This window comes from Protopterus annectens, chromosome 5.part0 (genome assembly GCF_019279795.1).
Source record: "Protopterus annectens isolate FY-2018-M chromosome 5.part0, PAN1.0, whole genome shotgun sequence".
NCBI lineage: Eukaryota > Metazoa > Chordata > Ceratodontiformes > Protopteridae > Protopterus > Protopterus annectens.
In genome coordinates this window covers 1,352,221,936-1,352,245,785 of record NC_056735.1, presented here as the reverse complement: position 1 = coordinate 1,352,245,785, position 23,850 = coordinate 1,352,221,936, and the positions used below count along the sequence as shown (strand labels likewise).

The 23,850-nt window shown below is 39.0% G+C and overlaps 1 protein-coding gene across 3 annotated transcripts in view; it reads left to right on the top strand.

Annotated features, from left to right (window-relative positions):
* Positions 1-23,850, top strand: part of RAB30 (RAB30, member RAS oncogene family) — a 994,958-nt gene that overhangs the window by 299,758 nt on the left and 671,350 nt on the right. For all 3 annotated transcript variants that reach the window (XM_044071149.1, XM_044071148.1, XM_044071147.1), the window contains one exon: positions 6,573-6,817. The gene's annotated coding sequence lies outside the window, so the exon portion shown is untranslated. The remainder of the gene's footprint in view (positions 1-6,572; positions 6,818-23,850) is intronic.

Below are 23,850 nucleotides of genomic sequence, written 5' to 3'. Positions count from 1 at the left end.
CAGACATTTTTAATTTTGACTATCTTTTGGACAGTGTCTGTTTGACAACTGTTTTTCATTTTCCATTACCTGTCAGGGGCAATTTAAATTCTCTGGTTTGTTTTCTGGATGCCATTTGACCCTGTAAGACTTGGTGTTGTTGATGAAGTTATTGAGCAGAAGTCATAGCAGTAAGAAAAAGTACTTTCTGTGACAAAAATGTAAGTGCTGCAGAGGGAAGATGGAAGCTTATAAGTGACATTTTGCTTTATCATTTCAAATTTCAGGCCCCAAGTGTGGCTGATATTTTTTTCATATCAGATAAAAGAATTTATCTCAAAAACTATTTGGTCAGCCGGACAAGAGTGTGGACCTGTAGCATATTGGCTGTTTAGCACAGAGTTAAGGCTAGCAGCTGTAATGAGCTTCATTTTGCAATCCAGGGTTTGATTCTTTTTGTCTTCACCTGACAACAGTGAGTGCATCCGATAATCCAGAACGATCACAGGTCTCCCCTGAAACATGGATCATAATTATTAAGCAAATAAGTAAACAAATAAAGAAATACACTTGCTAAGAAAGGCCAGTTGAGACAATTAATATACGTGCACTTTGAATATCTCACACCAACATAAAACGATGTTTGAAATATAAACTAAATGGTCCTGGATACTAATGGAGGATGAGTAAGATTCAAACCACCATACTTATCTGTAGAACCTTTTTTCAGTTGTCATCATAAGCAGTATGAGTGGAAAACAGTTTGAGTCGCAGTTATATTTCTGAAATGCCTTCTAACAAGCCAGGAAAAGAACTGGGTCCAACTGAAGATCTTGACCTTTTATTTGATTTGCATTGCATTTATGTTTGCTTGATTGCACAAGATGGCAATGAAGTCTACTTTTTTCTGTCCTTTTAAGTGCCCTAATATTTTTCCTCCACTCCATCCTTGTCTTCTCCCTTACCCCTTTTCCTGGAGACCTCTGCCTTCTTGAATGCTTCTGTAGATTCCACTTCCACCATTCATTCATCCTAGTACTCCATTCTATAGATCCAAAATTCTCTCTCTCTCTCTGAAAAAAAAAAACAGTGCATTTGGAGAATACCTCTCAACTGTCCAGATTTCCACAGAATGTCCAGATTTTTGCCTCATATTTTGGTCTGTTCCTCATAAAATTTGTGTTTTTTCTATCAAATCACTGGGATAGTCTGCAGATTGAAGTCACTAAATAATGAAATACATTTGAATTTCAGACTTCAAATCCTTCAGAAAATTTATGTTAACACAAACCCTGTTACTCTACCAACTTTCTAAATTTATAACAGCAATGTTTAAAATCTGTCCCTATTTCCATCTCTTTGTTCCCCCATTTTATCAGGCTTTGTCCAGATTTCTTGCATTAGGAAGTTGAGAGGCATGTTGGAGATCCATAGAGAAGGAAGTCTTTAGAAGCACTGTGCTTCCTTTAGTCCCTTAGTGAGTATAGAGCAGAGATGGTAGAAATACAAAGTGAGCATTTCACTACTAGTAATATCAGGGTTCTTTCCCAAGTCCTCCTGGGTCATCAAGCTGCACTAATATGAGTTTTTATTTTCTCTTTAATACTTCACCAGAAGAAAACAGTGCCATAAGAGGTGAAATAAGGGGAACATACCTCATCCAATGTGCACTCCCCAGTGTTCTGTAACTTGGCAGATTTGAAGCATGACTGCATTTTCTCAAGCCTAGCCAGTTTTACCCAATTTTCTATCCCTTGGAGAAAGATAACAAGGGTCAGCAAGCAGGGTTTTAACAATTTTTACAGACTGCCTCTGGTACTCTTTCACTGATTTCCAGAGTTGTAGTGTTCCATTTCATGAGGAGAGAGCAAGACTGCAACATGGGTTTTATCCAGGCAACTATCAGAAGGCATTCTGCTTAAATTACAGTTCCGTGCACATGTCTGTGAGGTCCCGTGGGTTGGGTATGCATAGCAGCTATCAGAGGGCATTTTACTTAATCTTACAGTTCCCAGTATGTCTGTGAGGTTTAATGGCTTGATAATGCAGTGGCAGGTATCAAAGGGCATTTTACTTAAATCCTGCACTTCCCTGTACATGTTTATGAGGTCCAGTAAGTTAGCCATGCAGAAGTTTTACCTGCTTCTGCTAGTCATATTGTTCATAATAACTGCATCTTGTCTGTAGGCAGATTCTTCCTCTTTTTCCAATCTCCACTGGTGGTTGTAGATGGAGTGTGTAACCCTTATCATTTCTCCTGAGAGAGGTAAGCAGACTCTAGCTCACCATTCCACATGCCTCACCCTAATCCTGCCCCTGATAGAGGTGAGCAGATTCTACCTCAAAAGCCTCACAACAAGAGATGCTCTGGTTCTATTCTCGGCTAGGGTGCCTTCTGTGCGGAGTCTACATGTCCTCCTGTGGTCGCGTGGGTTTCCTCCGGGTGCTCCGGTTTCCTCCCACAGCCCAAAGACATGCACTTGGTGGATTGGACATTCTAAATTGGCCCTAGGTGTGAGTGTGTGGGTGTGTGTGCCTTCTGTGGAAGGTTGGGCACCGGGCTGGCAACTCAACACTGTAAGACTCCACTGCCAAGCATGAGCAGACAGATGATCCGCTGTGATGACCCCTAACCGGGAAAAAGCCGAAAGAAGAAGAAGATACAGCACATCATTAATATGTTTTCTTTTCTCTGATTTTATTTTGCTTAATATTTGTTATACCATTCTTAAGGGTAAGCATGAAGTTAAACTCAAGCAGTAACTCAGATTTTCTAGCAAGTGATAACAGATTTTGTTTCCCTTTGTTTTATTAACTGAATTCCACATATTGGGCAGCATGACAACAGAATCCTTTAAGTTGTACAAGATCTACGAAGGTTAACAAAGTATTCTTTGTTAAATAATAACACGTTCTTCTATGTAGACAAGCTTGTGATAACAAAAGGATACAGTGGGACTAAGCAAAAACATAATTTGTGATCGTGCTGGGTCAGTACATTTTTGGGAAAGATTAAGGGGGACCTTGGTTGGAGTAAAGATGGACGCGTATGCTAGAATATCTGTGGGTGTTTGGCAGTTCCACCAGTCCAGCATCAAGGGCTACATGGCTTTTCTTCAGCAGAGTCACCAAGTTAAAATGAAATGTCACTTAACACTCACAAGCAGACTGAATCAGATCCTTGAAAGAAAGAGTACGATTTTGTTGTGAAACTAGGAGCAGACAAGTGTTCTGAATCCACACTTATTCCGAGTACGCTGAATTATCTGAAAAGGAAAAAAATACAGCTAGTAGTTTATCAATGTCTTTGTATAGTACTTGCAAAACCAGTGTAGTACTGTGTTGTTAAATGTATTCCTGTAATGTCCTCTGCATTTATAGCAAACTACTTGAACATTTCTTAATCATCTTTTTGTCTTGTGTAGGTCTGAATTGTTGGAAGAAGGTTAGGGTTATATCTCTGCAACTTAATACCACATTCCCTTCAAAGCAGTTGCTTTATACACCTATGAAAAAGATTGTAGAAAAAAATAAAAAGATAAACTCCAGAAAGAAGCAAATCTATGTGAAAATTGAAATGAATATGACTTTATTAACAGCAACAAGGTGAAGAAGACTAAAAAAAGTTGTATTTATTTGAATTTAAACATAATTTTGCCTGTTTTTGAAGTCTGCTATATCATTTTTTTAATATTTCAGTTTAATTATCACCCAAAGTGAGTGTTTGCAGTATTTGTCTAAAATCAGAAAAAATATATTTCAACAGCTTGTAGATTTTATCAACTAAAGCCATGTAAAATGACTCCAAGCACGAGTTCAGAGAGTTCAGAATTAGTTTTAAAACCATTATAGTGTGTGTCCCAGCAAGAAGAGAGGCTTATTGGATAGGGCACTGGTTTCATTAACAAGTAAAATGGCTTTTGATTTAGTAAATGACAGGTTAGTTTTAGATAGGCTTGCTCTTTTCATCTTAGCTCTGTATTGTGGATTGCTGTATTAAAAATATATATCTTTGCAGGTCTTACCAGCTCTGTGATGATAAAGCTTTGGTTACAGTCCGTATGACTCAGGACCAGTTAATGAACCAGTCACTGGAGGAACCTTCAAAAGGGGATACAAATGAACAGTCAGTGTGACTCCCTTCCCATCCTGGTCAGGTCCACTGCATTGCTGATACTAGTTTGTACAGTAAGCAGTATATAGGTCAAGGACAGGTGCTTGGTTCTGACAAGCTTTATTCACTCAGCCTTCATTTTGCAGATCTGAAATCACACATGTATTGTCTGGGGAGGCTATAGCAAGTATGCCTGTGATCTGCTAGGTGGTGGGATTCGGCCATAAAAGGAAAAATCCCCTAATGGCTACCTGGATAAAAACAATGCCATTGTTTTCTCCTGGTCTTTAAGGGGATCAGAAGGGCATGATCTTTACGCTGGGCCAGATAGTTAACAAGCTTGGGTAGGATGGGCAGAAAAGCGTACAAAAAAAAAAAAAAAAACTTTTCAGGTATTTTTGACATTACCTGCTGGTGCTGCTTACTTGGGTCGCACAAGGATATGTACTGGTTCCCCACTGTATTTCCTCTTTATGTCAGTGACATAATCACAGTTATCAAGTGTATAAATAAATGATTGCTTACATGTAGATGACCAAGTGTTAAAAAGCTATGGGAAATAGTTTCTAGGTTCCAAACATTTTCCAAATGGATTTTTCTGTTGCCTTGGAATCATTAAATTGGAACTGATGAAGTGTAAATGCCTCCAAAACCCATATGAAGCTGTTTGGGACTGATCATAGGTTAAAACTTTCACCCTGTGGGCTAATGTCTGATCCCACTGGTATCTGTGTTTTAAATGCAACGTGTCATACATTTGCATTTAGTTGAACCTTGTGCTGATGATGTTCAGATAGCAATGTGAGTGTATATGTGTGCGTGTATGTGTTTATGTATATATGAGTGTGTGTGTGTGTATGTATAGGGTCTACTTTAGATTGACGAAAAGTTAAAATGTTGAACGCTCACATGAGCGTAAATGCAGGAAGTCGTCATTTATTTTTTTGGATCGCAGTACAGTGAGATCTGAATGTTTGCCTTTTCCTCATTGTAGTGCAATCTCGTAGTTGGAATATATATTTAGTGGGGTGCAGGGGGGGGGCAATAGATATTTTGAATTTCTGCATTTACGCTCATGTGAGTGTTTGACATTTTGATTTTTCATCTATATGATATAGACCCTATGTATGTATGTATACACACACACAGACATATTTTTTTCAGATGGGGCTGGGGCCATAAAGGTGATGAAAGTAAACAAAGGGGAGTTTAACAGAACATACCAAAGAATATACAGGATCTGTACTTAATGAAAGAATATTTAATGTGCATATGTATATGTGCCTGCATATATGTTTACTTAATCTTGAGAAATTAATTGCGTAGTGGGTTTTTGGTTAGTGTTTTGTTTATCTACTTCATAGAAATTGAAAATATTTCCATTTTTGCATTGTTTTTAAGGGTAAGAGCTGTAGATACAGGTTAGGGAGGGATGTCTATCTTTATCTAGAGCTTTCCTGGGGCTGCTTATTTGTCTGTTTATACCTCTTTGTAGTACTGCATCCAGCAACAGCTCTCCAGATGAGTATGTATGTCAGAGAACCATCCCAGGCTGAGAAATTTGTTTTCTTTATATTCCAATATAAACTACTTTTGCGGAAGTGTTCCTTATTGCAGTTGTTTGCTTTCAGTGGGTTCGGTGTTTAAAACAATTAAAATCATGTTCCACTGAAGAAGTAAAGAATGGAAAACTGAATTAAAACATACATAATGAAACATAATTGTCACCAGCAATACTGTTGCAAAATGTTTATTGATGGCTCCTAAATGTCTATCTGTTCTACACCACCACCACTCATTCAGGCAAACACTGCACCCGTCACATGTCTAGTCTCAACAACAAAACAATGCAAACTGTAGAGCATGCTAGCAACAAACGCAGAAGCTTCTTTATGTTATTTGCTACAGTATTTGCCAAGATGCAGTACTTTGGTTTGAATCTGGAAAACAAAAGATAATTTCCTTGGTTAAAAAGTGTGCATGTCATTTATAAGACAGACCTGTGTCTTTAAAGTATACGAGATTCTGCTGCATGTGAAGAATGCAGAACAACAGTCAATCTGTGGTTTAATGCTCTGCAGACAAGTCTGAATTTCATTGTGTATTAAAAAATGTCATGATGACCAGAGCATTCCCAAAGGTGTTGCACTTTTAATGCATTCTGTGACTACAGAACCCAAGTTCTTTCTTTGCATCTTATTTTGTAGTGATACACTAACAAAGGTGAATTGTTTTCTTCCTTTTTGGGGTTGCTGGAGTGGAAGGGAAATCCATTATTTTTTCTACTGTTGTCCTGTCCCTTTTTCATTTATTTCTCCGTACATTGGATATAGTCTGTTACTGAATATAGCAGTCATAGAAACTTGATCTAAGGCAGCTTTAAGATGTGTCACTGCATTTTTTATTTTCTTTTCAAATAATGTTTAATGCCATTGTCATTTATGCGCTGTAATTATCACCTTCTCTTTCTTTTGTGAAGGTATTTTTCAGATGTACGTCACTTTCGTAACATGGAACAAGATGACAGTCTTAGTAAATGAACTGTGTATGCTTGACGCTAAGGTCATGCTGAAAGAAATGATGCAACACACAGTGCTGATGAAGATTTAAGAGGTTTGAGCATTCTCTAGGGCTGACAGCATCAGTGAGCTGACGAATTTGAAACTTGCTTTGCAGAGGAATACAAATAATTTATTTTGAGAGAAGCATGCATGTGGACCTGATGTGAGTATAAGAAAAATTACCTACCACAGTAAATGTTGTGCCTTTCAAGATGTATTTCATTCGCCACAGCCGAAACAAAATGTCATTTAGGTTTGGTTTCTTCTTCTGCTAGATACCTGGATTAGAAGTCATTGCCACAGGGCCTAGTTTAGCACACTGTGAATCTGTAGGGTGTATGACTTTTAGTATAAACTGAAAAAAAAAAGAAATAATGAACAATGACAGGTAACAGTTAAGCACCACCATTGACAGTAGGGCATGACAGTCCAGTTATGCTAGGTAATAGTGGAGGGAAAGTCAGAATTACCAAAGGAAACCTTGGGTGAAACAATGCTGTAGAAGGGTATTTTTCCTTCTTGCCAAAAGGAATTTTTTATGTACTTGAAGTGTGCATATTACACAGCAGAGCTGACAGATTGTGAAATGGAATTACTTAGGGAATATGCAGAGCTTCAGCAGGAGTGGGGGTGAAGGGTGTGGTTGCTCTGGATGCAGGCATTCAGTGGCATGATCAGCAGCTTTGAAGAGGTGCTGACTGGTCCCTGCCTGGAAGTGCAAGCTTTCTCAAAATTTATTTAAACAGTTGTGACTGTGGCTGTTGAAATTACAATGTGAAGACAGCAAAGTGCTATTGTGTATGGACATAACCGCTGTTATATACTGTGTTTTACACATGTAACTTCTGCTAAAAACCAATTCATGAAACAATTATGTTATTTTTCAAGCAATCTAGCAAAGATCTAGTATGTATACAGTAGGTCCTTGCTGCATTGTATGAATGAAAGTGCATTACATATTAACCCAAAATCACCAAGAAAGTGAGTATAGAGATGCCTAAAGTGTTTTAACAGAACAAAGAGGAGATCTGAAGGCTTTTTTTGGCTGTGCTTTGACTGAAGACATTTTTTTCTGTGAGACTTTCCATTTAGGGACATTTCCCGGGGTGCCGTTTGCCATAGCTACAGCTCTTGGAACAGGTTTACAGAATGTACATTAAGGCATGCTGGCCACAGTGCTGTTTGAATTTATGTGCGCAGTTCTCAGTTCTCCTACTAGCTGGTTGGTGTCCTGAGGTACAGTGACCATAACTTTTGTAGCTGCTGTACTCATGCTTTACTCTGTTTAGGGGAGAGGCCTCGAGTCCTACAGCTGTCGGAATATGAGCTATGGAACAATAAATGTGAACCATGAGACCAGCCATTGGCAGTTGGCCTTGTCAGGGTCTGCAGTGCCTTGGTCATCCTCTCGGCATGTGAGGCAAGAGTCTGAATAGTTTGGTGTTTGAGCACTGACATCAATTTCAGCTTTGTTTTTATATCTGTATTGTGAAGCTTCCTTTTTCTCTAGACACAAATTTGCTATAAAGAATTAATAAAGAAGGTAGGCAGACTGATAATTGTTTTGTAAGAAAATCAAAGACTTCCTGAAAAAAGAAAACAGAATTGATTGCCTGTCTTAGAAAATAACTTAGCCTTAAGGGCAGAACTGTAGTTAAACTGTACAGAAAAACTTCCATTTAATAACAAATCCTTGTTGGTCAGGCCACTTAAGACCGTAATACATTTCCCAGGTAAATGAGTTATTGAGTTGGTCTCTGCTGAGGTTTATGCAGTGAACGTCCTGAACAAGGTCTTGAGAACAGAGGGTATTGAAAGTGCAAATATCTGTTAAGAAATTTAGATTGTGACTTTAATCTCACTTACTTATTTTTGTCAGTAGACATTCATACTGCAGTGGAGATAGTTATACCTTAAGATATTAAGGTTTGTGCCATTTGTCTGGACCATGAAAAATTAGACATTGAGATTTTTATAATCTGAGCCATTCAGCTGGACCAAAGGAAGCAAAGTTAAGTACAGGAGGATAGTCGTGTTTTTTTCCCCAGTGTTGGAAGTGTAGACTTCGTTATCACCATGTTTATTGCCAAGGCAAGAAAATTAAGTTTCTGCTTGTAGCCCAGAAACCGGGGGACTCTGCATCTTAAAGTACCATAAGTTTTTATCTTTATGTAAAATATTCAGTGCACTATTTAGAAAACTGGTAGGAATATTGTTTGGTCTATTGGAGCTAGATTTTATTACTGTGGATTTTATGTCTCCCATTATGCTGGGGGGAAGGAGAGTAATGCTTTGTAGCCTTAGTTTTTTTTTTTAATTAGTACAGAATTTGTTAACTAGGACAGGCACATTTAATTTTGGAGTGACTATTACACGTTGCCATATGGTTAAATTGCTGCCTCCCAGCAGCTGGTTATCTCTGGTTCAGTGCTTAGTAGAGGTGCCTTCTCTGAATCATAGAATCATGTAATGTTCAAGGCAATGGGAGCATGCCAGACTGCCAAAAGTAGTTTTGATGAATTAAAAATGATCAAAGTAAGTTTGACAAAACTACATTCTGTGACAATGGAATTTGCCGTTTTTCTTCACTCTTGAGCGACCTTTGATGTATATATATACGTTTGTGGGATGTCGGTGGTGTATTATATATTTTTTGACATTTGATTACCAGGAAAGTCTGACTGGGTAGGTGCCCATTTTCAGCAGAGTCTCAGGGAGAAAAGCTTCAAAGTATTAAAACCCCTCTCCACCCCATCTCTTTCTACCCTGCACTGAAATCATTACCATTTACCTATTCTATTGCTTCATCTCAACCTAAAACAGTCTCGCCCTACCAGGGACTAGTTTTCTCTGTGATATCTAATTTACTATACTTTCCATAATCCAGTTTTCTTGTACTCTCTCCATGCAAAATGGCCACCTAACCTGCAAAGGGCTAGTAGCTACTTGTTTAATGTTTACTTACAAAGAGCTTATTTGACAAAAATGTCTTTTTCTGCAAATGTTTGATTTACCCAACCTCCAAAAGGGCTAGTAGCCTTCTGTTTAAATATTAACTCACTAAACGCTTATTACATAATGTATTATATTTCTGTAAATGTTTTAATTGTTCTGTACAAATTTTTGTCATTCTTTTGTAACATGTAATATGTAACTTGCAATATTTGTAGCTTTTCTCCCCAGGCCTCCACTGAAAATGGGCTCTTTATGGCCCAGTGGACTTCTCCGGTCATCAAACTTAAATAAATAAATATTACAAAAACATTTTAAGAGCAATTTTACAGTCTTCAAAAATAATACAAAAACATATTCATTTTAAATAATTATACCAAATTAGACAAAATGGGACAGCGTTGGTTAAAATATGTACAACTTATATGACGATGATTTAATATTGAGAGAAATTTTAGCCAGTTTAGAGAAATTAAAGATGTTCTTCATCTCACATTGCTGCAGTCCTTACATATGGGTAGTCCGCTGTCGAATATCATAGGCTGACGTCGGTCAAGACTGACATCAGGGCGTCAGGGTACACATATCCTCAGTCTTTTCTGAAATTTTGTTTCAGACCGAGTCAAAGTTGGCTAAGTACCCAATATTTTAGTTTTTCTTGCCTCAGTGGTTTACCGGATGTCAGAAAAAGTGAATAACTGTATTTCTTGTGGGAAGCAGATAGGGATTATCATACTTTGTGTATTCCTTGTTTGGGGCCTGAGCACGATGTTTAGGTTCAATGGTTAGATTGTGCTAGGTTGGTCTTCGGAAGAGGTGCAATTATAATATGCAAAGACAAAGCAGGTAACCCAGAAGAGTCTGCACGTGCGGGCCGGGTTCTTTAGAGGGAACAGTCAGTGGTTTCTGCCGGAGGCTTCTCTGGAGTCCCAGGGGGAGACTTTGATATTGCAGGATGTGGCCTCTCTGGAGGCAGGTCAGGCTGAAGGGGCTTCTCAGGTTACTGTACTCCCCTCCTAGAATGGGTTAGGCCCTCTCCTTCTGTTTCCAAGGCTTCTCCCAGAGGCAGGCCAGGTTTAGCTTCTGTTGGTGTCACTCCTAGTTCAACAGGATCTGTGCCCAAGAAGCACATGCTTAAAATGGCAGAAGATTTAATTACTTTGATTAGAGGTTCTTTGCCCCTCCTGATAAGAGGCCTAGGGTGGAACCAGAGTTGGGAGTTTTGAGCAGGCTTGGATGTTTCAGACTTGCAGGAGTACTCTCCTTATTCTGATTCTGATGCAGATGATGACTCCTTCTGCTTCTCCTCCAGAGGATTTTTCTTTTCAGAGACTCTTCATTCCATGAGGGAACATTTTAAGTGGGAAGGTCAGGACTTCTCTGATTCCAGGAAAAGGCTTAGGAATTTTTGCTTTACCCCAGCATAGGCCCTTGGCTATACCCCTGTTCTGGATGTTGTGGAAGATGTGTTTGCAGAGCTTAATATCTAATTCTTCCCTCCTGCTCCTGTTTAAAGCGCTTAACTTCCTAATAATTTGCCTCCTGCTCCCCTGTTAACCGGATAGGTATTACAGGGTGCCTGAGGCTCATAAATATCTTTATAAGTGTCCTAGGGCGGACCCAGAAACTGTTAGTCAGGGACCTAAGGGTGTCAAGGCCTCTGTTGTAAAAAATCCGGTTCCTCCAGATAAAGAGGCCAGAGCTTTGGATAGATGGGGAAAGAAAGTCTATACTTCTTCCATCTTAGCTATGAGGGCTTTGAATTGCCAGTTTCACATGTTAAAATATCAAAACTATCTTCTTTCTCAATTGAAGTCTAAGGTAGATGCTCTGGCGGAAGGCATTGAGTGTAAAGAATTACAAGATTTGGTGCATGTCTCTGAACAGGTGGGTAAGCATTCTTTACAATGTGGTTTTGATGCTGTACAGGCCTCGTCTAGGGTGGCTGCCACTGGTTCAGTTCTGCCTGGCTGAGGGATCAGAATTTATCGGACCATGTTAAGACAAAGATTTTGGATGCTCCTTTACAGTCTGATGTGTTGTTTGGTTCACCTGTGGAGTCAGTCTTGAAGAAAATGGAAGACAAGGCTAAGTCTATGCAGGCTGTTAAAGATTTTTGCAAATTCAGCCTCCAGTTTAGTAGGAATTGGCCTGCTAAGAGGTGGGCGTATCCTTCTTATGATTCTCAGTCTAGGGGTAGATCTAGGTGGGTAGGGGCAGAGCTCAGAGTTCCTTCAGACCTAGAACGGGAGTTCACCTGCACAGTCTTGGTGAGGGCAGGGGCCAGTCCTTAGGCCCAATGACCTACTTTTCAGCTGCCAGATCCTTCTTGCCTGGCAGCACCTTTGGGAGGAAGGTTGGCACTCTTCAAGGAAAATTGGAGTTTGATTACTCAAGACAGATGGGTATTGGATATCATACACCAAGGTTACAAGTTTTATTTCCATACCTTGCCTCCTTTCAAAGGCATGCCAGACGTTCCTCCTCAGCAAAGACTAGAGGCTCACAAACAAATTTCTCTGCTACTATTTTATTCTCACCTGTTCCTAGTACCAACGTGGAGACCAATTTTGGATTTATCTATCCTCAACACATATCTGGACATTCCCAAGTTCAAAATGTTACCTCTGCTGGGCAAAGATCACTGGATGGTGACTCTGGATCTCAAGGAGGCTTACCTTCATGTTCCTATCAGGCTCAGTTGCAGGAAGTATGGCTGGGACTTCTCATTATCAGTTCGCTTATCTACAGAGTGTTCAGGAAAGTTCTGGCTCCAGTGATAGGTTTCTTCAGGCTAAGAGGAATACAGATCTATCCTTATTTGGACGATTGCCTGATTCTGGCCCAAGAAAGGGCGAACTTCTTCATCATTTACAGTATGTGATAGCAGTGCTAAGATGCCTGGGTATATTCTGAGCGAAATAAAGTCCAGTCTAGTACCCTCTCAGGACATGTGCTTTCTGGGTGTGAGACTGAATACAGCATCCCAGATGGCCTTTGGACAAACAAAAGAATCTTTCTCTTTACTTAAATCAATTGTCTCATCAGTCCAGGCTTACTGCAAGTACAGTCCTTCAAGCCTTGGTTCATGGCACCTTGTATTCTGGTGCTTCCCAATGCCAAACTGCATATGAGGAAGCTACAATGGTATCTCAAAAATGTATGGACACAGCACTGCCAAGATATGGACACTGTCATTCAGATAATACCTTGCATTCAAAAGGAGTTTTTGTGGTGGGCTCAGGAATGTCACCTAAACAAGGGACTCTACCAGAGGAGAGTCAGATTCTAACGACAGATGCCTCAGACAAAGCTTGGGGAGCTCATCTAAATGGAAAGTGGGTACAAGACCCGTGGCCTGCCAGACTTCAACATCTACATATCAACTTGAAGGAGATGTTAGCAGTCCAATTTGCATTAATAGCTTTCAAGGATTTACTTCTTCCAGGGCAGGTGTTGGTTCTAACAGACAACACAACTGTCATGTGGTACATCAACAAGCATTCTTATCCTCTATGCAGACAAGCAATGATTTTGTGGGAGACTGCTCTCAGTTTACAGCTGAATCTGAACTCCTTAGCAGATGTGTTGAGCAGACAAATTATGGATCCCCACAGTGGAAATTGGATCCTCATGTATTTCAGAAATTGACAGTGTTATGGGGAACTCCAGACATAGATCTGTTAAACTCCACTAAACTACCAGCTGCCAAAGTTTTGCACAAGGTTTCATCCCACAGCTTGGAAAGTGGATGCTCTTTCATTCAATTGGAGCAATCTTCATGTGTATGCCTTTCCACCTCTGCCTCTCCTCCCAAAGGTACTCCTGAAGGTCAGACAGGACAAGCCAAAGATGATTTTAATAGCTCCAGATTGGCCTCGACAGCACTGGTACCCATTACTGAGAAGTCTGTGGGGAGCCTCCATGGCCTTTGCCTTGATTCCACACCTGCTGTCTCAGGAGAACAGTCATTTACTCAATGTCAAACTTCACTCTCTACATCTAACAGCCTGGCATATTCTGTTTTAAACCCTGGAGGGTCTCAGCTTCCACAGCAAGTTTTGAATGTTATTTTGGAGGCCAGAGATAAATGGAAGAGATTTTTATTTTGGAGTACAGCAAAGGAATTTGATGTTTCTAAGCCTAATTTAAGTGTGGCTCTTCAATATCTTACTGAGTTACTGGACAAAGGTTTGTCCTTCTCTTCTATTAAGGTTCATGCTGCAGCAATTTCTGCTCACTATGACTGTGACCCACCATTGTTTTCTCATCCTTTGTTTAAGCAATTCCTTAGAGGGCAAAGAATATAAGACCCCGCTCCTACTCCTGCTTGGGATCTCAATTTTGTGTTGGAGAAACTCACTCTACAACCTTTTGAGCCTGCAGCTACTGTAGAAATATTTATCATGGAAGAGTGCATTTTTGTTGGCCAATACCCCTGCGAGAAGGGCTCCTGAATTACAGGCACTTAAGGCGGTAGAGCCGTACTTAATTTTCCATAAGGATAGGGTATCTTTAGTACTAATCCTTCCTTTATGCCTAAAGTGGTTTCTAGTGTGGCTTTAAACCAAACTATTCATTTGCCTACTTTTATGCAAACCCCCAACATAAAGGGAAAAGATTTTGCACACTTTGGATATACACAGGCAGTTGCGATATTATTTGAGCAGAACTAAAGGGTTCAGGCAGTCTCAGCAGTTATTTGTTTCATTTGCTTTGGGTTCTCAGGGCAAGCCTGTGTCAAAACAAACTATTTCTAAGTGGATTGGGTTTTGTATTGCTTTCTGTTATTCCCATCATGGTAAGGAGATTCCAGCTGGGATTAGGCCTCATTCCACTAGGGCTACTGCCACTTCTACAGCTTTTAAGGGGTGGCAACTAAAGATATTTTGGAGGCAGCTACTTGGAGTTCAGTGCATACTTTCTCTAAGCATTACCACCTTCCACTTTACTCTAAATCTAGGGCTGGTTTGCACTGCAATTTTTTTTTAGCATTTTGCAGCTCCTAAATGCTTTATAGTTTGCCATCCTCCCTTACCTCTGCTTTGGGATTCTACCCATATGTAAGGACTGCAGCAATGTGAGATGAAGAACATAGTACAGTTTTGTACCTACCATAAATGTAGTTGTGTGGTTTGGGTTGTGAATATTGTGGATATTGTATATATTGTACATATGATTAGTGCAAGGGTGGTTGGTTGTTTTGCTGTCTTTTGGTTTTGACCTTTCTTTTAGGGTCTTCTGACATCTGGGGCAAGCCTGATGTCAGTCTTAACATCTACATTTATGGTAGGTACAAAACTGTACTGTAATTTGGTATAATACAAATAGGAACTGCAATATGAAGTGATAGAAAAGAAAACAGGATTATGGTATATTTATATAGTCGGGGAGAGAAACTGAATGAAGTAAGGTGAGTGAAGAAGGAAAGGTAAGGAGGTGTAATGTATGTATAGGTACTTATTCATATTTAGGGATATAGTTTCTCCTGGGGTTGATCAAGAAAAGAGACAGATTTTGGCTAGGAAGTCTTTCAGAATGATTTTAATGGACTGGAGAGAAAGTATAGACCTGGTGGATACAGGTAAGGAGTTCCAGCCTTAGCAACATTGTATAGTATAGACCATGCTCAGAAAATTTCATAGGTTTGTGGACATATGGGAGGTTTTTGATTATTGGATCATAATGACTGAGTGGGAATATATTTCTGTAGAATGGCATTTAATAGCAGACAAGCAGATGGATGCTGGACAATTTTATAGGTGATGAAGGGCTGTGTATTTGTTAGTTGATGGGGTGGTTCTATCCAATTTAGACTTTTTAGTGCTATATAGTGGTGGGTTCTGAAAGAGGTGATACCATAGAAATAGTGAGGGGAGGAGGGAAGTACTGGCAAGTGCAGTTTAGTTGTGTTGGTCAAAAAGGTTTTGGCATTATAAAGTATCCCAATTTTTTTTATGCAATTTTGTATATGCAGGTTGAATTTAAGATTATCATTCACTGTCATCCATAGTAATTTGCCATGAGAAGTAACTTTAATAGTCCTACTACTAAGAGGGAGGGTTTTACATTTTGTTTTTTCATGAGAGAGGGATTTGGAGAAGTAGTTGTATTTTTGGGGTTGATCATGAGTTGTGAGTGACAAAGCCATGTTTTACTGGATGTTAAAGATTCCCATGTAATTTTTTTTGAGATGTGCCAGGTTGTCTGATTTGCATATGAGTGTGAAGTCATCTGCATATTCTATTAGGAAGGCTTGTTTTGTGGATGTGTGAAAGGTGTTGGTGAGAATGTTAAAGAGCAGGGGACCAAGGATAGAGCCTTGTGGTACACCAGTGTTATATTGGTGGTATATGGGAGGTATGGAAAAAGGGTGGAGTGCCATTTTACTGACTGATACCTATTGGAGAAGTATTTTTTGAACCATAGAAAGGTGGGCTGAGGTAGGCGTAGTGAAGACATTTGAAGTAGACATTTGTTGTGACAAACTGTGTCAAAGGCTTCAAACAAGTCTAGAAATAAGGAGGAACTAGTTTGCCATTATCTTTAGCTTTATTGGCAGTATCTGTATAGGTTAGAAGTGCTGTATTAGTACTATGGGAGGGACTGAAACTGTGTTGTGTGGGAGATAGGAGCTCTTCCTGCAGGGGATAATTCAGCAATTGTTTTTGAATACATTGTTCAAGTATTTTGGAGAGGTGAGATAAGATTGCTATAAGTCTAATGTTAGTGATGTCTGTTGAATTTCCTTCTTTGTATATAGGGATAAGGTGTGCTTTTTTCCAGAGAAAGAGAATGTGGAATTACTGGATTGGCCTATTTATAAGGACTGAGACAGAATAGGCAATGCTCTTGGCTGTTATTTTAGGGTACTCACTTGGAGTGTCATCAACTGAGGTAGTGCATGGTTTTAGTTTAAAAGTTTTATGTAGAACGTGGTCACAGGTTTGAAGATGAAAGAGGATGTGGTCATATGTGGCTGTTGGGCAAAGTTAAAAATTAGATTTTGAGGAATTCTTGGTTAAGGACACTATGCCATCTGTGAAATAAGAGTTGAAGTGCAATTTCAAGTGTTGAGTTATTGGGAGAGGGGTTAGGGTTTGAATTTTTGCACAGGGTATAAGATTTCTTTAACGTCTGACCAGACTTTTTTTTGGTTGTTTTTATTGCTGTTATAATATAGTATAGTATAGTATATTTTTTTATCTTCATTTATCTGCTTTTTAGTACAGTTAAGGAACATTCTGAACTTTTCGAGATATTGTGATGTTTTATATTTTTGCCATTCTTTCTACACTTTTTCTCTGTCCCGCATTAGCATTCTTCTCTTTTTGGGTAGCTAAAGTCCAATGTTTTTAGGTTCTTCCTTCTAGGAGGTGCAGTAGAATGTTTAGGAAAGTTGTATTGATTCCTAATAGTTTGTAAAACAAGGTAAATATTGCAATTAAGTAACTTGTAGAACACTGAATACAGGGCAAGACAGGTCCTTTAGTCCCATTATCTCTTCTGTCTGGAACTTTTGCACTCTGCTTAACTGCATGATATGTTTGGTAAGATACATCCCAGATAGGGTATTCTATTCTATGATGGGCCTGATCAGTGTAGAATATAGATGGATCTGGACTTCTTTGGAACTAGAGGAATTTCCCCTTGTGGTTAGATGAAGGTTCATAGGTAAGTACTAGTAAGTTGGTCTGCAGACAACTTCAAGCCTAGGCAAAAAAATCGGTACTTACGTATTATCTCAACCAGACTGCAGACCAGTCGGTAATGCATAAGTAGAGGTTTCTGCAGTTTCTAAAAAGTTTCTACGAGTAATGTTTACATTCTGTCCCTATTTTCTGGGGTAGTTTTCACAAATGTGAGTCAGTACTTGGAAACATGAGAGCACAAGGGATGAATGACCTTAGAATGAGTTACTGTTGTTTCTGGGACTCCGTATTTAGCTTCTTTTTTTTTAAAAAGGTTCGGTTCTCCATGGGCTTGAATGCAGTTGGCCACACTGAAATCTTTCAAGTCTCCACATGTGTAGGTTTTATTAAAGATACCATGAACAATGGAAAGTAGTGTATTAAGTGCAAAACTTTCTCTGGTTTTACTTCCGCTGTCATTGTAATGTAAAACTACTGCCTTCCCTGACACTGAAACAATCATTCTGGGAATTGTGGAGATGTACGACAATGGGTACAAACAAAGAAAACTGAACGGGCACCTTCCTACTTCTGAAAAATAAAACCTCTCCTCATCCATGATATCACAATCACATTTTGTAACATGCTGTCACTGTTAATGTGATCGTGAAACCACTTTTCTCTTAAGTGAAAATGGGTGTGTGAAGTGGTAACTACTGTTTTGCCACTTTCAGAATGACATGTAGGAATCTTAGGTAATGTAGTGTACCCTGCTTAACTTATTTTGCTGGACATTACGCCAGTAAGGGATGGTCCCAAGGATACCGTATTTGCCCGTTACTCCACTTCCTCTTTCAGAACCAAGGTGATCTAAAAAGTGATTTGGACTTCACACACTCCATTTCAGTTTACTATACAGTTGTTTCGCGATCACATCAGGAAGAACTCCAGGTTACAAGATCTGGTTCCGATAATACGTAAGTACCAAAATCTCAATTCAGATTTTGCCTATAGCCTCAAGGAGGTCAAGACGAGATAGTCCAAGAAAGAATTTGAGGCCGCCCATCCAATTGTCTAGTTTTACCTTGAAGGTGGCAAAGGTGATACTCTGCTTGACATGTGTAAGTGATACGTTGGGGTATGAATCTATCACATCAATGTCTCTTATTTATCTGCTGATGAAGTTTTAGATCCTTTAGCCATGATAAGTTCTGCAAAGGAATAGGAGATCAAATAGGGTTGGATCTTTCATGGTATGAAAGGATGCACATAAACCTCCACAGAGGAGTCTGTAAAAGATTTCTGAGTGCAGTCAAAGTAGGAGTTATCCACCCATTTTCCAAGGTCTCTCACAACAGCTTTTTTTTGTGGAGTGTGGTGTTTTCTATTATATATGGTGGTGGAGGGTTTGTTTGCCAAATGCAACAGTATTGCATTTTGTTGCCCTTTTTCAATACACCAGCTATTAACATGTGTAAATTCACTTTGTAACTTCTACTTTGAAATATAACACCCAGTTTACAGTCATCAGCAAACTTTTTTTACCAATGTTCCTGATTTTTGATATGTAGAGCAGAGAAGCGTATACCAAATATAAAAGGTTCGAGTGCAAAATCCTGTGGTATCCCACTGTTATTTTCATGTCTGAGAATACTCCTGTCACTGTCACACAATTTGTTATCCATCTAACTACATGAGGATTGATTTAGAGTGCATTTAACTTGTTTTTAATGGTGACATGAACAGTATCAAATGCTTTGGCAAGGTCAAGGTATGTTGTGTGGACATTGTAATCACTGTCCTTGGCTTATGTTGCCTTCCCCCTAAAAAATTACCATACGCGTTAGACTGGATCTACCCTTAACAAAGCCAAACTGCTGGGGATCAAGTCTTATAAGGTGCTTTATTTCATAGTTTATTAACTCTGCTATGACATGTTCTATGGCCTTACTGACAAAGCGTAAAGACTGGTGGGTCTGCAATTCCCAGCATCTATGATAGGGCAACCCTTGTGAAAGGGATCAGAAATGCAATGTCCATAACTGTGGGGACAAAGACAGTAGATATGCTCAAGTCAAATATTTTTTGGAGTTGGTCCATCATCTGCATAGTCTGTAGGTCCTTTTTATGTCCACATAAAGTTTGGCCTGGTGTACTTGTTTTCTAACACATTCCAAAGGCACTCTGTAGGTGAACTGGTGAGCCTCCAAATTGCGCATAGATGTGCTGTTCACGTGTGTGTGTGTGTGTGTCTGTGTGTGTGTGTGTGTGTGTGTGTGTGTGTGTGTGTGTGTGTCTGTGTATAAGAATTTGTTTGTGCATGTGCTTGAGTGATCTTCCTACTGAAATATCGGGGCTTGCAATACTAAATTCTGAAACATAAAAAAAAAAATGCCCAAAAGTGCAGGAGAAGAGAGGAGAGGATATTGAAGATCGCTCCTCATCTTCTTTAAACTTGTTTGTTACAAGGGACAAACTCTCCACACACCCCGAACTTATGTGTACCAACTCCGACATTTCCATACCTTGAAGAAAAGTGAATGTTCCAAAAAATGGCAGTCTCATACTTAGTATATGTTAAGTCCAGGTTTTTAATTATTTAGTCTCCACATTCCAGGACTTGTCATTCTGAGTCTCAAATTTTAAATGGTTACTATTTTTGTGTCTACATGCCGCCTAATCCATTGTCAGTTTGTTATCCTACTTGTATTTTGTTTCTTGGTTTAGAGTCTGGTTCTGCTACAACCCTGAACTTGATAAGAAGGTAATTGGAGAACATTATTACATTATTTACCATAGGTCTACATTTTTAATTTTTCTGCTATAATCAAAGGAATATTTTCTTGTTACCTTCTGTTTTAGATGTTAGTCTATTTAATTTCATAGTATAATGTGGCTTATTTTATCAATTTGTTATGATCTTTGTATATTTTTTTGTTCAGGCAGGATTTGTTAACTGTGTTACAATCATTTTTTGTATGTACTGTGTTGTGGTGTAATATATTTTATTTCTTACATTCCTTGTTGTAAAGTCTGTCAATTTTGCAGTTAAACCATCCAACGTTTTTCTTTAGATTACCAGTATATTTATGTTATGTGATGCATACTTTGGATGTATTCTTCAATTACATCATCACAATTTTTCTAAGCATTCTCTGGAATAATACATAAAACACTACATGAACTCTCAGTTTCTGTTAGCTAGAGTATGCATATTTCAATGTAGTTACCTTTAGAACAGTCTGGAAAGGAGGGTGAAATGTTTCCTGGAGTTATGTTAACTGTAATTTTCATTTACTCCCTTTTCATTTTTTTTTTGGGGGGGAGATCATCTTCTAAACAGTATTTTTAAGGTGTATTTGAATATTTAGCTTGAAAGAGTACCCAAATTAGTCTTTTTTCAGTTTTGTCGTTATAGTTCCATTTTTAAGTCACTGGTGAAGTGAAGATGAAAGGTTGGTCATCTCTGACTGACACTCCACATTTACTTAATTTCAGTCTTCATAACATACCTTTTATTGGTCCTTTCTTGGTGGTGTCAGTTAATGTATTAAAATTGTCTTGTTAAGGTGGTGTAAACCTTGGCTCGTGATGATTGTCATTGCTAAAGTGACACACCGACCCCATGTGGAAAATGGGAAAAGGGGTTGAGGATGGATGGATGGAAGGCTGTAAATAGTTAAGCAGTACCTGACACCCCTACTTGTTGACTGAATGCCTGAGCCAATGAGGCTGCTGAGGTGCAAATTCTGAGATGCAAATAAAACTGTGGCAACTAAAAAAAAGAAATTACTTTTAAGGTTTTACAGAAAGCCAGAGCAGTAGATTGTGCAAGCATGAAGCAAAGAAGGCCAATTTTATTTGCATGTGACACTGAAGTAGTTTAATGAAAAAGAATAAAAAAACACTGTGTGGTGAGAAAAAACTTGTCATTAAGGTGGAGAATTCATTTAAGTTGCAGGCTGTCTAGTTGTGAGATTGTTTAACTAAAGGTCCTGCTTGCTGTTGTATGTTTTTTAATTCACCTAGTTTACCTGACTGCAGGTTGCATTCATTTATTAGTAAGACCCTCTTCCTGCTACAGATTTCATTGCTTTATTCTGTTCATACTGAACTCCAATGCCCTTCTACTCATAGTGACTCAGATCTTGAACTTCTTTTTTTAGTAGTGCTTTTCCACAAAACAGCAGAGTCTTTACTGTTGTAGTGTCCTGTGTCAAGCTGACAGCTAGTGAGACAGGGTTGCAGAGTGTAACTCCGGTCTTTGAATGTTTTGCCTTTCCTGAATGGCTGGCTCACATCTTTGTCTGCAGTGTACTGGTCTGCTGGGAAAGACTGGCAGCTACTGGGGTGGGCTTTCAGAATGCTTCACTCGTGTTAGTACATTGCACTCTTGTAGTTGTCCCAGCTCAACCATGGGATTCAAGCAAACTTGTCTGTTTAATGGAATGTTTGCGGCAAGTGTTGAGCCATAAACTAATCTGTTTGCTCTTTAGAAAAGCAAATATTGGCCTCTAAACTAGGAATGTCATGGTGGTTTATATGCTACTGTTCAATTTCATGTAGTCTTGGGTTCAAACTTTAGTGGGTAGGTATGTCACCTAAAAAGTCACAGACTGATGGCACTATTGTCACCAGTTTGAAGAAAAGGGCCTAGCTGGCATGAGAGGGATGGTCTACTGAGTCACACCACTGATCTCTAGCAGGGTAAAACAAAACAAAGAAAGAAAGTGCACACAGAACTAACTCAAAAATCAATTTGCAAAATACAACCTGGCTCCAACAAAATAAAAGGAATATGTACTGTTGGCCTAGGTTTGGATTTCTAAAATCTGAACCCAGATTAGACTACACACAGGCTACCTACAGGTCAGATTCTTTGGTCTAACATCCCAGGGTCCTTTCTCACAATTGTCACTCTGTGAACCACAGTGTCTTTCACTGCCATTTAACCACAGTGGCTGCTTTTCACATAAGTTATTACTCTCACTCACGCACGCATATGCACACAATTCTCAGGGAAAGCCGGCATAATTCTCCAATTTCTCACAGCTTTCATCCAGTTATGGTAGCAGTGCCATCACCGTGGATTGGCCAGGGATCTCCTGCTACTTGCTGCTCTTTAGTAAGGCAGTTATGAAATCATGCACATTACAAATGTTTTTTTTTTAGTTACTAGGTTAGTCCCACTATGAATGTATACCTTCAGTAACAAAGCTGGTTTAGCCTGAATGAATTAAATTCTTATATGCTCACCAACTACCCACTAAATATGTGAGAACTGGGTAGATCGATGTGTTTGAATCATACCAGTGCTCCTACAAATGCTATGGACTAATAGCACTATTGCCATCAATGTAAAAAAGACCTAGCTGGAACCAGAGGAATGGTCTCTTGAATCACATCACTGGTTACCAGCAAGTTAAAATGAAAGAAAATGCATCTAAATCTAATTCACTAATCAATTCACAAAATTCAGTCTGGCCCCAACAGCATAAAGGGAATATGCACTGTTGCCTTAGGTATGGGTTTCCAACACACAGCTTAGACTGCACACAGGCCATCTGTAGAGCTGAATCTTTGAGCTAGCATCCCAGACCACTCTCTCACCACTCTCTTTGTGAACTACAGTTTTTGTACTACCCCTTACCCACAGCGATTTTCCTTTCAAACAAGTATTTATTTTCAGACATATGCACAGTTCCCAAGAAAGGTTGTCAGCATTCTTCAATTCCCACCAGCTTTTTTTCCTGACTTGGTAGTACTGCCACCTTTTAGAATGACAGTAGACCTCCAGCTATATGCTGCTCTTGAATAAACCAAATGTAAAGTCATACACTAGTAGTAGGTCCAAATTATTCAGGTAAGCAAGATTAGAGCCACAGCTTGTTTGCCTACAGTGGTAAATGACAATTCTTCTGTCAGATCATAAATAATTATAATGCATTTATAACTAAACAACCAGCAGCAAGAGCTTTAAAGTGAATAAGCAAACTTTTCTTAAACAGTAAGGCAAACGGGTCAGTTACAGATTAAATATACAGAGGAATACGAAAGTGCACAAGGATTATCAAAATAACAGTTAGTTACACAGACAGGACTATTAAAAAAAAACTAACTAGGCTAGATGCACAAGCTTAACTCCTCTAGCTTAAGTTATATTGAACCATTACTATTGTTTGTTTCTAGAAGATAATAGGCAGAAATTACAGATAGCAAACCTACAGGGAAGTGGTCACCTCAGTTTCTTCCAAGCAAGTACAAAATATACCAAAGACCATTCTCAAATACTTGTACATTTCAGTTCCTCACTGTTGTTCCCCAGAAAACATTATATAATTTTATTTTGCAGAGCAAATTTACATCTTCTTATTTTACTAGTTTGTTTTCCCATAGCAAAAGTAAGTAAATCTTTTCTCATCTGTAATGGGCAAGGGTTTAATTACATTAGTTCAGAACAGTAGAAACTGGCAGTATACACAGACCTCTTAAATGTGTACGTTTTGATCTCTGCTTTCTTTTCACAGTCCTATTCAGCTACTTATTTGAAGTAGACTGCAATTACATTTGTGACCTGCTAGCACAGGAGATGCAAAAGGTTGTACTTTACATT